The sequence below is a fragment of the Tamandua tetradactyla genome, chromosome X (genome assembly GCF_023851605.1).
Source record: "Tamandua tetradactyla isolate mTamTet1 chromosome X, mTamTet1.pri, whole genome shotgun sequence".
In the NCBI taxonomy this organism is placed as follows: Eukaryota; Metazoa; Chordata; class Mammalia; order Pilosa; family Myrmecophagidae; genus Tamandua; species Tamandua tetradactyla.
In genome coordinates, this window is record NC_135353.1 from 116,024,245 (window position 1) to 116,038,216 (window position 13,972).

General features: G+C 40.5%; 2 pseudogenes; one reads left to right on the forward strand and one right to left on the reverse strand.

Moving 5' to 3' along the window:
- Window positions 1-373: 373 nt before the first annotated feature.
- On the reverse strand, window positions 374-1,473 carry LOC143672028 (hypoxanthine-guanine phosphoribosyltransferase pseudogene; annotated as a pseudogene).
- Window positions 1,474-1,514: 41 nt separating this feature from the next.
- On the forward strand, window positions 1,515-13,134 carry LOC143672029 (neuroplastin pseudogene; annotated as a pseudogene).
- Window positions 13,135-13,972: the final 838 nt, after the last annotated feature.

Consider the following 13,972-nt stretch of genomic DNA (forward strand, 5'->3'; position numbering starts at 1 on the left):
TGGTATAATTAACAATATTCAGTCATTTCTGTTCTTTCCTAAATATATAAAAATTAAGATACCAATTAAAAAACTAATATATCTTCTCTTTAAATGTTTTTTACAGATACATTTTCATTCAGTAGTGGTGTGGTTTCAGAGAATTTCCATTCACAAATGAAACGACAATCCATCTACTGTAGTCTAGAGGCTCAGTGCAAATAGTTCACAGTACAGCAAATGGCATTTATAATATATAAAACAGATAAAATTCCTACTTGCACAAGTTCTACTAAACAGATGGTCACAGAACTGGACATTTAATCATTTTATTGGTGATGTCAACAGGGCTCTGGATATTTCCAAACACTATCACTTGACTTGAACTCTCATATTAGGCTTTATATTTTGCTTTTTCAGTTTCCCTAATGACACAAACATGATTCAAATCCCTGAAGTATTCATTTTAGTCAAAGGCAAACTTGACTAGAATTTCAAATCCAACAAAGTTAGGTCTATATTCAACACTTTGAGGGGTTCTTTTCACCAATAAACTTGCGGCTTTGACCATCTTTGGATTATATTGCTGGACCAAGGAAAATAAGATTTGCATTTTTTTTTTTTGCCATTGTTAATGATATCTTCAACAATCAAGATATTCTTTCCATTTAAAGTTGAGAGATCATCTCCACCAATTTTATGTCCCTTGTTGACTACTTATTACAATAGGTCTCTAGTCTAATAAAATCTACAGTCATAGAAAGAGATTTATCACTATTTATGTTCAGTGCCTTGATGTAATCTAATAGGATGCTTTGCCAGTTTGAAACTGTTGTACCCCAGAAAAGCCATGTTCTTTAATCCTGATTCAATATTGTTGGGTGGGATCTTTTTGATTAAGTTGTTCCCATGGAGATGTGACCCACCCAATTGTGGATGGGACCTTTTGATTAGGTGGTTTCCATGGTGATGTGTTTCCACCCATTCAATGTGGGTGGCTTACTGGAGTCCTTTAAGAGGGAACCATTTTGGGAAACACTTCAGAGCTGGCACAAACAGAGACATTTGAAGATGAAGAAAGAAAACACTGGGGAAGCTGTTTGAAACCAGGAGCCAAAGGACCAGCAGATGCCAGCCATGTTGAATGAAGGTATCTTCCTCTGGATGCCTTAGTTTGCACATTATTATGGCCTTAGAACTGTAAACTTGTAACTTTATAAATTCTCTTTATAAAAGCCAACCCATTTCTAGTATATTGCATTCCAGCAGCATTAGCAATCTGAAACTGATAGCAAAGAATTTATAGCCACCCTTGCACACACAGAGGGCTACAATATGACAGCCTCCCATCTCCTTCATCACATCTTGAACAAGTCATTCAATTCTGTCCATAATTAGTCCATGATGAATAAATACACATTCCAGATCTTCACCATGATGATGAGGCATACAAAATAAATCCAGGTCATAACCTGGTTCATCATCACTAATCATGACACTGGGGATGCAGGTCACCTTAATGGAACCTGGCTGGTATGCGAGTGGAGGAGAAGCAAGCTGGCAAGCGAGAGGAGTCAGCAGAGGTGGAGTTGGCCTCACCTGACCTATACCTTCTTATCCTCTATCACCGAGATGTTGGCCCCATTGAGTTTTTTCTTTTTCTTTTTCTTTTTTTTTAGTACTTTGGTTGTTTTAATTTACTCATTATATTAGATGGATGCTTGTATTATCTCCTTATTTGCCATGCATTTTCCCTGGTTTACTTTTATTTAAAAATGTTTTTTAAAAGAGCAGTTGTAGGTTTACAGAGTTCCCATATACTCCTAACAGTTTTCCCCATTATAAATATTTTTCATTCATTTGATAACTTTGTTACAACTGATGAACCAATATTATTATAATCATATTAACAATAGTCCAAAGTTTGCATTACAATTCACTCTCTGTTTTATAGTTCCATGTGTATTTTTGTGTTTTTTTTTTAAATTTTTCTTCTGGTAACATATGCAACATAAAATTTCCCATTCAACCATTTGCAAGTATACAGTTCAGTGGTGTTAATTATATTCAAAGTATTGTGCTACTATCACTACTATCCTTTAACAAGACTTTTCCACCATCCCAGACATTCAGTACAATTTAAGCTTTAACTCTTCTTCTGCCCCTACACCAGCCCTGGAAACCTGTTGTGCTGGTTTGAAAGAATGTATGTCCCCTAGAAAAGTCATGTTTTAATCTACATCCCATTCCATAAAGGCAGAATAATCCCTATTTGATACTGTATGTTTGAAACTGTAATCAGATCATCTCCGTGGAGATGTGATTTAATCAAGAGTGGTTGTTAAGCTGGGTTAGGTGACGACATGTCTCCACCCATTTGGGTGGGTCTTGATAAGTTTCGGAGTCCTATAAAAGAGGAAACATTTTGGAGAATGAGAGATTCAGAGAGAGCAGAGCAGAACGACATAGCCACGAGAAGCAGAGACCTTTGGAAATGAAGAAGGAAAATGCCTCCCGGGGAGCTTCAAGAAACAGGAAGCCAGGAGAAGAAGCTAGCAGATGATGCTGTGTTCACCATGTGCCCTTCCAGATGAGAGAGAAACCCTGACTGTGTTCGCCACGTGCCTTCTCACTTGAGAGAGAAACCCTGAACTTCATTGGCCTTCTTGAACCAAGGTATCTCCCTGGATGCCTTTGTTTGGACATTTCTATAGACTTGTTTTAATTGGGACATTTTCTCAGCCTTGGAAATGTAAACTAGCAACTTATTAAATTCCCCTTTTAAGCCATTCCATTTCTGGTATATTGCATTCCTGCAGCTAGCAAACTAGAACACCTGTACTCTAATTTCTGATTCTGTGAATTTGCATAAGCAAATTATTTCATCTAACTGAGATCATACAATATTTGTCCTCCTGTGACAGGCTTATTTTCACTCAACATATCTTTAAGGTTCATCTATGTTGTCACATATATCAGAATTTCATTCCTTTTTATAGCTGAGTAATATTCCACTGCACGTATATACCACATTTTGTTTTGGTTGATGAAAACTTGGGTTGCTTCCACATTTTGGCAATTGAGTATAATGCTGCTATGAACACTGTGTGCAAACATCTGTTTGAGTCTCTGTTTTCATTTCTTTGGGGTATATACCTAGACACTGGACATTTGTGTCATATGGTAATTCTATACGTCACAGCTGCACTATTTCACATTACCAATAACGATGTACAAGGGTTTCTATTTCTTCACATCCTCTCCAAAACTTGTTCTTTTTCATTTTTAAAATAATAGCCAGGAGGCAGGGTAAGATGGTGGTGTAGTGAGGTATGGAATTTAGTTCATCCTCCAGGGCAGTTAGCAAATAGTCAGGAACTGTATAGAACAACTGTATAGAACATCAGAGTGACCGGACACACATCCTATACCAGTCTGGAAGGGGTGGAACAGCTGAGATCCTACACAGAACTCTTAAGTCTCTCAACCCACGGAAGACTGCACCTCTCCCCCATGGGCACAGCAGGCTGGTTCCCTGAGGAGCAAGGAAATAGACTCTATGAGGAACAAGGGAGTTAACCAAGCTCCAACTGTGGAGTTAATTAACAAATTTGGACTGCTAAAATCAGGCCCCAAGGGCAGATAAATCTGGAGTATAAGCATTAAAGAAATTGGGAGTTTAAGCCCCACCACAGAGGGGGTAGGGCTGATGGAAAAAAAAAACAATAGAGGCTGTTTTTAGTTGGACAGCCCAAAAGACTAGAAAACAGCTGGGCCTTAACAATAGGGGGCACATAGAGCCTGGGGACACATACAGCTGTCGCTCGCGCTCTCTTTTTTTTTAATTTTAGCCCTTTTATTCTAAGAAAATTATTGACATCTTGGTGTCTCTTCTTTTAGAATTTGTTGTATGTATAAACTTAAAAACATACATTTGAAATTTCATGAATGAACAACTCTATTTTGTTTTTTAATAAATTTTTTTATTATTAATAAAACCAACATACAATATGAACATTCTTTTTTTGTCACATAGTTGTATATTCATCATCACGATCATATCTTAGAACATTTGCATCAATTCAGAAAAAGAAAACAGAAAAAAAAATTCATATACCATACCCCTTACCACTCCCTTTCATTGATCACTAGTATTTCAATCTACTAAATTTATTTGAACATTTGTTTCCCCTATTATTTATTTAGTTTTAATCCATATGAATCTCTCAGCCACTGACAAACATTGACTGACAAATGAAACTGACTTTGTCTCATTTCACTCTTCCCCCCTTTGGTCGAGAAGGTTTTCTCAATCCCTTGATGCTGAGTCTCAGCTCATTCTAGAATTTCTGTCCCACGTTGCCAGGAAGGTCCAAACCCCTGGGAGTCATGTCCCACATAGACGGGGGAGAGCAGTGAGTTTGCTTGTTGTGTTGGCTGGAGAGAGAGGCCACATCTGAGCAATAAAAGAGGTTCTCTTGGGGGTGACTCTTAGGCCTAATTTTTAAAAATTTATTTATTAAAAAAAAATTAACAAATGAACAAAAACATTAACATATGATCATTCCATTCTACATATATAATCAGTAATTCACAATATCATCACATAGTTGCATATTCATTTCTTAGAACATTTGCATCAATTCAGAAAAAGAAATAAAAAGACAACAGAAAAAGAAATAAATGAAAACAGAAAAAAAGATTATACATACCATACCCCTTACCCCTTGCTTTCATTGATCACTAGCATATCAAACTAAATTTAACATTTGTTCCCCTTATTATTTATTTTTAGTCCATATGTTCTACTCGTCTGTTGACAAAGTAGATAAAAGGAGCATCAGACACAAGGTTTTCACAATCACACAGTCACACTGTGAAAACTATATCATTATTCAATCATCATCAAGTAACATGGCTACTGGAACACAGCTCTATATTTTCAGGCAGTTCCCTCCAGCCTCTCCATGACATCTTGAATAACAAGGTGATATCTACTTAATGCGTAAGAATAACCTCCAGGATAACCTCTCCACTCTGGAATCTCTCAGCCATTGACACTTTGTCTCATTTCACTCTTGCCCCTTTTGGTCGGGAAGGTTTTCTCAATCCCTTGATGCTGAGTCTCAGCTCATTCTAGGATTTCTGTCCCATGTTGCCAGGAAGGTCCACACCCCTGGGAGTCATGTCCCACGTAGACAGGGGGAGGGTGGTGAGTTTGCTTGTTGTGTTGGCTGGAGAGAGAGAGAGGCCACATCTGACCAACAAAAGAGGCTCTCCTGGGGGTGACTCTTAGGCCTAATTTTAAGTAGGCTTGACCTGTCCTTTGTGGGGTTAAGTTTCATATGAACAAACCCCAAGACTGGGGGCTCAGCCTATAGCTTTGGTTGCCCACACTGCTTGTGAGAATATCAAGAATTCAGCTTGGGGAAGTTGAATTTCTCCCCACTCTCACCATTCCCTGAAGGGGACTTTGCAAATACTTTTCCACTCACTGATCGAATCATTCTGGGATTTATCAGGGCATCACTCTGGACAAACCACCAAAATCGCATGTCCTACCCAAGATTCCAAGTACTTATGGTGTTCAATCAAGCTATCTACATAAGTTATATTAGGAAATGCACTAATCAAAATATAAATTTTGTACCAAATAAACATTTTTTGCTTTAGTCTCACACAGAAGGTGAAATTTTAAAATATTAATTACCATCTGTTTTCAGCACTCTGCAGTAGTGACATTCCTTTGTTCTTCCTCATTCTTAGGCCTAATATTAAGTAGGCTTGACGTATCCTTTGTGGGGTTAAGTTTCATATGAACAAACCCCAAGATTGGGCGCTCAGCCTATAGCTTTGGTTGTCCACACTGCTTGTGAGAATATCGAGAATTCAGCTTGGGGAAGTTGAATTTTCTGCCTTTCTGGGAGATTTTTTTTTTAATTAATTAAAAAAATTAAAAAACAAAACATTTAGAAATCATTCCATTCTACATATATAATCAGTAATTCTTAATATCATCACATAGTTGCATATTCATCATTTCTTAGTACATTTGCATCGATTTAGAAAAAGAAATAAAAAGACAACGGAAGGGCGGGCCGCGGTGGCTCAGCGGGCAAAGTGCTTGCCTGCTATGCCGGAGGACCTCGGTTCGATTCCCGGCCCCAGCCCATGTAACAAAAACGGAGAAACAGAATACAATAAAAAAACAAGAAAATGTTTAAAGATGTTTCCCTTTCTTCCTTCCTTCCTTCCTTCTATCCTTCCTTCCTTCTCTCTGTCTTTCCTTTAAAAAAAAAAAGACAACGGAAAAAGAAATAAAATGATAATAGAGAAAAAAAAACTATAGGTACCATACCCCTTACCCCTCGCTTTCATATACCACTATTTCAAACTGAATTTATTTTAACATTTGTTCCCCCTATTATTTATTTTTATTCCATATGTTCTACTCTTCTGTTGATATAGTAGCTAAAAGGAGCATCAGACATAAGGTTTTCACATTCACAGAGTCTCATTGTGAAAGCTATATCATTGTTCAATCATCATCAAGAAACATGGCTACTGGAACACAGCACTACATTTTCAGGCAATTCCCTCCAGCCTCTCCACTACATCTTGAACAACAAGGTGATATCTACTTAATGTGTAAGAATAACCTCCAGGATAACCTCTGGACTCTGTTTGGAATCTCTCAGCCATTGACACTTTGTCTCATTTTACTCTTCCCCCTTTTGGTCGAGAAGGTTCTCTCAGTCTCTTGATGTTAATTCTCAGCTCATTCTAGGGTTTTTCTCAGTCCTTTGATGCTGAGTCTCAGCTCATTCCAGGATCTTTGTCCCACGTTGCCAGGAAGGTCCACACCCCTGGGAGTCATGTCCCACGCAGAGAGGGGGAGGGTGGTGAGACTGCTCATCATATAGGCTGGAGAGAGAGGCCACATCTGAGCAACAAAAGAGGCTCTCTTGGGGGTGACTTTTAGGCCTAAATTTTAAGTAGACTTGACCTATCTTTTGTGGGGTTAAGTTTCATGTGAACAAACCCCAAGACTGGGGGCTCAGCCTATAGCTTTGGTTGTCCACACTGCTTGTGAGAATATCAAGAATTCAACTTGGGAAAGTTGAATTTCTCTCTGGGAGATGTTTTTGACACCTGTATGGAGTTTTGTGGAAATATGAGGTATACATATGTTGGCTGGTTGTTGTCAGATACAGTGGATACATTAAGGAGTGAAAGGGATGGGCTTAAGGCTTCAAACAAGAAGCTTAAACACCATCTGACAGTTGTAGAAGTTTCTATGAGTATCCTGAAGGAAAATCTTATTTCCTGTAGCCATAGACTTAAGATCTCTGAAAATCAGACTCTGAATCTTGTTGTTAGAGTAGCAACTTTACAATGTAAACTGAAATCTCAGTGTTGCATGGTGTCTGCCGTTAAAGTGAGGGCACTGACTGGAAAGGAGTGGGACCCTAAAAATGGGATGGTGACGTATGGATTGATAATGATGTCATGGGTGAGGTTGAAACCCTAGGTCATGCTGAGTCTTCTCCAGATAACCCTGTAATAGTCTACCCTGAGGACATAGCTGCCCCACCTCCAGCCTGCCTTGAGGAGTTGGCCACCCAACCTCCTCCTGAAGGGACTAGCCTTAGAGTGATTAATCCTGTTTCACCAGATGAAACTGCATATGAATGCCCTGAAGCAAATGGCTTGGAAGATATTTCTAATTCTTTTCATGACCCACCCCCACCCCTCATTTCTTCCAGACCTATAACTACACTGAAGTCCCAACAGGCCCCTAAAGGTGAGGTACAAAGTACCACACATGAGGAGGTACGTTATACTCCAAGAGAACTGTGTGAGTTTTCCAATTTACATAGACAGAAATCAGGGGAATATGTGTGACAATGGATTTTAAGGGTGTGGGGCAATGGTGGGAGGAATATAAGGCTGGATCAGGCTGAATTTATTGATATGGGCCCACTAAGCAGAGATTCTGCATTCAATGTTATAGTTCGAGGGGTTAGAAAAGATATTAATAGTTTGTTTGGATGGTTGGTTGAAACATGGATCAAAAGATGGCCGACATTACCTGAGGTTGAAATACCAGAACTGCCCTGGTATAATGTAGATGAGGGGATCCAGAGGCTTAGAGAGATTGGAATGTTAGAGTGAATTTATCATGCAAAGCCTGCTCTTACACCCCAGGAATGTCTGGAGGATGCACCTTTTACCAGAACAGTGAGAAATAAATTTGTGAGACTAGCGCCATCATCTCTGAAGAGCTCTGTAGTTGCACTTCTCTGTAGGTCAAATGTTACTGTAAGAACTGCTGTCACTGACCTGGAATCCTTAAACACGATGGAGGTAAAGAAGAGTGTTCTTGGAATATAGATCCCCTAGGGCATCTTTTAGTTCTACCATGCCCTGTGATTAAAATCAATGGAAAACTGCAACAGCCCAATCCAGACAGGACTACCAATGGCTCTGAAACTTCAGGAATAAAGGTTTGAGTCACCTCACCAGGCAAAGAACCACGGCCAGCTGACGTGCTTGCTGAGGGTAAAGGGAACATGGAATGGGTAGTGGAAGAATGTAGTGATAAATTTGAACTATGATCACATGATCAGTGACAGAAACGCAGACTGTAATGCTGTTTTGTTCATGTTATACTATTTAAGTTGTAAGATATCAAGTTTAAGAATGAATATTATGCAAGGAGTTGCACCCTATTGTGGAGAGATTTAATGTGTTTCCAGTTATATGTAGGACAGTTGGGTATTGTTAGGTGAAAGAAAAAATGTGTATTTTATTGTTTTTTTATTTAGAAATTAGGAATAGTTTAAGGTGACATATATAGCTGCCAGGTTGTCAAGGGGTGGACTGTCATGGTCAGGTTCATGTGTCAACCTGGCCAAGTGGTGGTACCTATTTGTCTGGTTGGGCAAGTGTGCTGATTTGAAAGGATGTATGTCCCCTAGAAAAGCCATGTTTTAATCAAAGTCCCATTTCATAAAGATAGAATAATCCTTATTCAATATTGTATGCTTGAAACTGTAATCAGATCATCTCCCTGGAGATACGATTTAATCAAGAGTGGTTGTTAAGCTGGATTAGGGGAGCTGTGTCTCCCCCCATTTGGGTGGGTCTTGATTGGTTTAATGGAGTCCTATAAAAAGGAAACATTTTGGAGAATGAAAGAGATTCTGAGAGAGCAGAGAATGCCACAGCACCACGCAGCAGAGAGTCTACCAGCCAGTGACCTTTGGAAATGAAGAAGGAAAATGCCTCCCGGGGAGCTTCATGAAACAGGGAGCCAGGAGAGAAAGCAAGGAGATGACGCTGTGTTCGCCATGTGCCTTTCCAGATGAAAAAGAACCCTGACTGTGTTCACCATGTGCCTTCTCACTTGAGAGAAAAACCCCGAACTTCATTGACCTTCTTGAACCAAGGAATCTTTCCCTGGATGCCTTTCTATAGACTTGCTTTAATTGGGACATTTTCTCAGCCTTAGAACTATAAACTAGCAACTTATTAAATTCCCCCTTTTTAAAAGCCATTCCAATGTGTTATATTGCATTCTGGCAGCTAGCAAACTAGAACACTATGCAATCTCCTTTCACCCCAGCTCCTTTGAGACACAAGCATCACACTGTGCCACCTTCTATTGATATTTATTATGGTTATAGCAAGCATCTCATAACTTCCTTCTGTTTTTGAAGGATTTTATTTCTAGTAAACGGTCAGTCTTCAATACCTCTCTTGTCCAGAATTCTTGGTGAATTCAAAATTAACATTGATGATCCTTCAATTCTATGGCCTCTCTGTTTTTTGAGCTCTTTGCCTTCATTGTTATTACCCACACCCCACTTTAGCTACCCAAACCCATCATTGAACCCTAGATCTTGTAGTCATCAATAATTGGAGCCTCTCTGCAATTTCAATTTCAAGATTTTCACTCTTTGATTACCACCTCCCCTCCTTCTAGCTCACTTCCTTTTCAATCCTATCAGAACCTAACCATTTATTGACTCTGCTCCCTTTGCACTGTTCCATACCTCTCAGGTGCTCAATTCCCTCCTTACCCAGTTTAAATTCTATGGTTCATAATTGCAGTTACTCATTTTAATTGTTCCTCTCTCACTTCATTTTATTCACCCAGCAAAACTCCAACTCAGCTCCTAATGAAATCATGGGTCTGGGCAGTTGCCACATCCCCAAAAGAGATACACTAGGATTGAGTGTGCAGAACCATATCCCCTTCTGTGTGCCTGTATCTGACAGTGTGTGATGGTTAGGTTTTGTTGTCAGCATGGCCAAGTGATAATGCCCATTTGTGTGGTCAGGCAAGCGCTGGTCTGACCATCGCTGCAAGAATATTTTGTGGCTGGTTGATAAACTGGAAGGCTGATGTATTATAGCATCAGTCAGTTGATTGCAGTTGTGGCTGATTACATCTGCGATCAACTAAGGCGTGTCTCCCACAATGAGATCATCCAATCAGCTGTAGACTTTTAAGGAAAAGAGACTTTTCCACTGCTTCTTCAGCCAGCAAGCCTCTCCTGTGGAGTTCGTCCAGACCCTTATCAGAGCTGCAGCTTCACAGCCTGCCCTATGGATTTGGGACTCTTCCATTCCCATGATTACATGAGACACCTTTATAAATCTCATATTTACAGATATCTCCTGTTGGTTCTGCTTCTCTAGAGAACCCTAATACAGACACTGTATTTTAGGAGAATTTCTGTGGACGAGTCTGGCTATTGTGAACCTGTCTGTATGCCCCTTTGTTCCTCAGTATCTCTGCTTGTGTATGCATATCTGCATGGCTGTGTCTATACTGGTGTCTGGGTCTGCACATATCTGTTTGACACTGCTGTATGCCAGCCTGTGTATGGTTCTTCCCATGTCTGTGCTCACTGGTTGTGTGGGTGTTATCTGTATAGTATGTCAGTCTTTAAGTGACTTGTGTCTCTTAGTAAGTGATTCATGGTCGCTGTACTCATTGTCTTTGGGTGACTGTGTCTGTTAATGTCTCTTTTTGCTATTGCCAAATATCAAAGTGTGTATGCCTCTGGTTTTGTGCTATGTGGGTCTCTCTGTGTTTAATGCATGGTCACTGTACATGGGTGTCTCTAGGTGACTCAGGCTGTGCCCATGATACTCTCTTTTTATTTGTCTTTGCTTTTGATTGAAATGACAGATACTAAGAAAACCCTGATCTAGGCTCTTACCACCACCACCTCCTACAGGCCGCCATTTTACAAGTCTTGAGTATGCACATTAGGAGTCAGGCAGCCCACTGGATGGGAGGCATCTGCCAAATGCACCCACGGTTTTTCCAGCTTCTGTCCATCTGTCTCATGGGAGGGAGGGAAAGAAGGAGAGGAAGGAGGAAGGTGAGGGGCCCCTTGGTTCCACCAAGGGTTCAGGATAACCCCACCCTGCCAGCTGACCCCATCTTCCCTATTCCAGCACTGAGTTACACAGGCCTCTCAGTTTAACTCTTAAAAAATACTGGCCCCACCCCAGCAGTCACCCAAATCCCATAAACCTATGCCTATCAACTATGCCCAGTGTCCTTGCCACTACCCACACCTCCCCTGCTCCAGGAGACCCTCTCCCCTCTCTTCTTTCCTTTCTCTCTGCTACTCCTGCGCTACCAGATTGTGCCAAGACTGGCAAATCAGGGCCTCCAGCATTCCTGCCCTTATTGGATCTTTGTCACTAGCCAAGGTCATGCCAAACTCAGAACTCTCAGGACCTCTACACTGACTTTCCCCTCTTTGGAGCACCTATTGCTCAAATTCATATGCAGCTTTCTCCTTCAGGTGGTCATTACGGTCTCAACTCATGTCATCTCAGGGAGGCCTTCCTTGATCACTTTTGGTAAGTGCCTCCCACACCCATCCCCATCCCCATAGTAGTCCCCTCTACCTCATCTCCCTGCTTCATTTCTTCAGGGCATTAAGCACCACCTGGCATAGTGTATAGATTTGTTTGCTTTGTTTGTTGCCCCCAGTAGGACAGAAGCTCCCCAAGGGCAGGAATTTATATCTGTTGTGTTTGCTATGGTGTCCCCAACACCTATAAAAGTGTAGGTGCTCAGTAAGGTTTGATAGATTAAAACATCTCCCTTGGAATCCCTCCCCTCCCCTCCTGGGCCCAGGTTCCAGCCCCACCCATTTGCTCTTCTGTCTTCTGCTAGGGAGGATGTGGAGCTCTTCAACCTCCAGCACCCTGGCCCTCTCACTATAGCTGGTCTCTGGCTCCCTCCTCCCAGGGCCAGTCTCAGAAAGAGCCAAGGATTGTCACCAGTGAAGAGGTCATTATTCAAGAGAAAGAGCCCTGTCCTCCCCATCACCCTGCAGTGTAACCTCACCTCTACCTCTCACACCCTTTCATACAGGTACTGGACAAAAATGGGGTAGAACTCACTGCCATTCATAAGAATGCCAACAACATGGAATACATGATCGATAAGCCAAGAGATGAGGATTAGGGTGAATGAATATCACTTTGTCAGTGCTCCTAAGGTAAATGCCACCACTGAAGTGAAAGCTGCTCCTGACATTACTGGCCATGAGTGGAGTGAAAACAAGAATGAAGGGCAGGATGCCATGATTATTGCAAGTTGGTTGGCTATCCCCACCCAGAGTGGATGTGGTGAAAGGAGAATGGTATGCTCTTGGAGACTGTCAATACCTCTGGCCACTTCTTCATCACCAACAAGGAAAATTACTCTGAGTTGAACATTGTGAACCTCCAGATCACGGAAGACCCTGGCAAGTATGAATGTAATGCTACCAACTGCATTGGCTCTGACTGTCATCACCATCCTCAGGGTGGGGAGCCACCTGGCTCCACTCTGGCCTTTCTTGGGAATTCTAGCTATAATCATCATCCTTGTGGTGATCTTTGTTGTGTACAAGAAGGGGTAGAGGCCGGATGAAATTCCTGACGATGATGAACCAGCTGGGCCAATGAAAAAAACTCTACCAACTATCACAAAGATAAAAACTTGTGCCACAGAAACACAAATTAAGTACTGCTTATATCTTTAGGTTCCTGAAACTGATAGCAACATGACCTGCTAAATTTTATGCTTGGACCTCTTTGGTTCTAAAACGACATTTTTCTTCCCTTTTCAAGTGAGCAACAACACAATGACTATGTAAAGCATGCGGCATTTCGCCTCTTCTGTAAGGATGACCTCACCAGACATATTTTAAACAATGCTTCAGTGTAGAAGGTACAAACTATTTGGAGGCTGATGTGCTGTGAATCTTGCTTTTTTCACCCCCTTTGTTAAAATATTTAAATAGAAGCGAAAAGTTCCTCTGAGGATCAGATCATGCATGTGCCATTTTTTACTTAATACAATGGTGAAATTGGCAAAATATTCTACATGTACTGCTGCCATCTAGTGACTTTTTTTTGGTAAAGTACGGCAAAATCTAGATATATACAGTATATATATATATAGATAGATATATACAGTATATATATATATATGGGGGTAGGAGAAATTCAAAATAAAGTAAATGCTTGTTTCATTTTTAGGCTGCTAATATTCATTCTTTATTGTGTATGTTTCTCAGATGAAGAAACTGTGGAGTTCTGGTACATAAAAATGGGTAATGTATTCAGAAATGGTTAGCAAAATGCTACCTGATTGTAGCACAATAATGTAAGTACACTGAATGAAGCTGAATGTGAGAATGATGGAGAAGGGCTGGGGGCCCATATGAAACTAGAAGGCAAGAGACTAAAGACAGATGGTATAATCTAGGAATGCCTAGAGTATACAATGATAGTGATTAAATGTACAAATTAAAAAATGTTTTTGCATGAGGAAGAGCAAAGGAATATCAATATTGCAGGGTGTTGAAAATAGTCATTAATATTTTAAAACTACTGTGTGAGACTAAAGCAAGAAATGTTTATTTGGTACAAAATTTATATTTTGACTAGTGCATTTCCTAATTTCTTA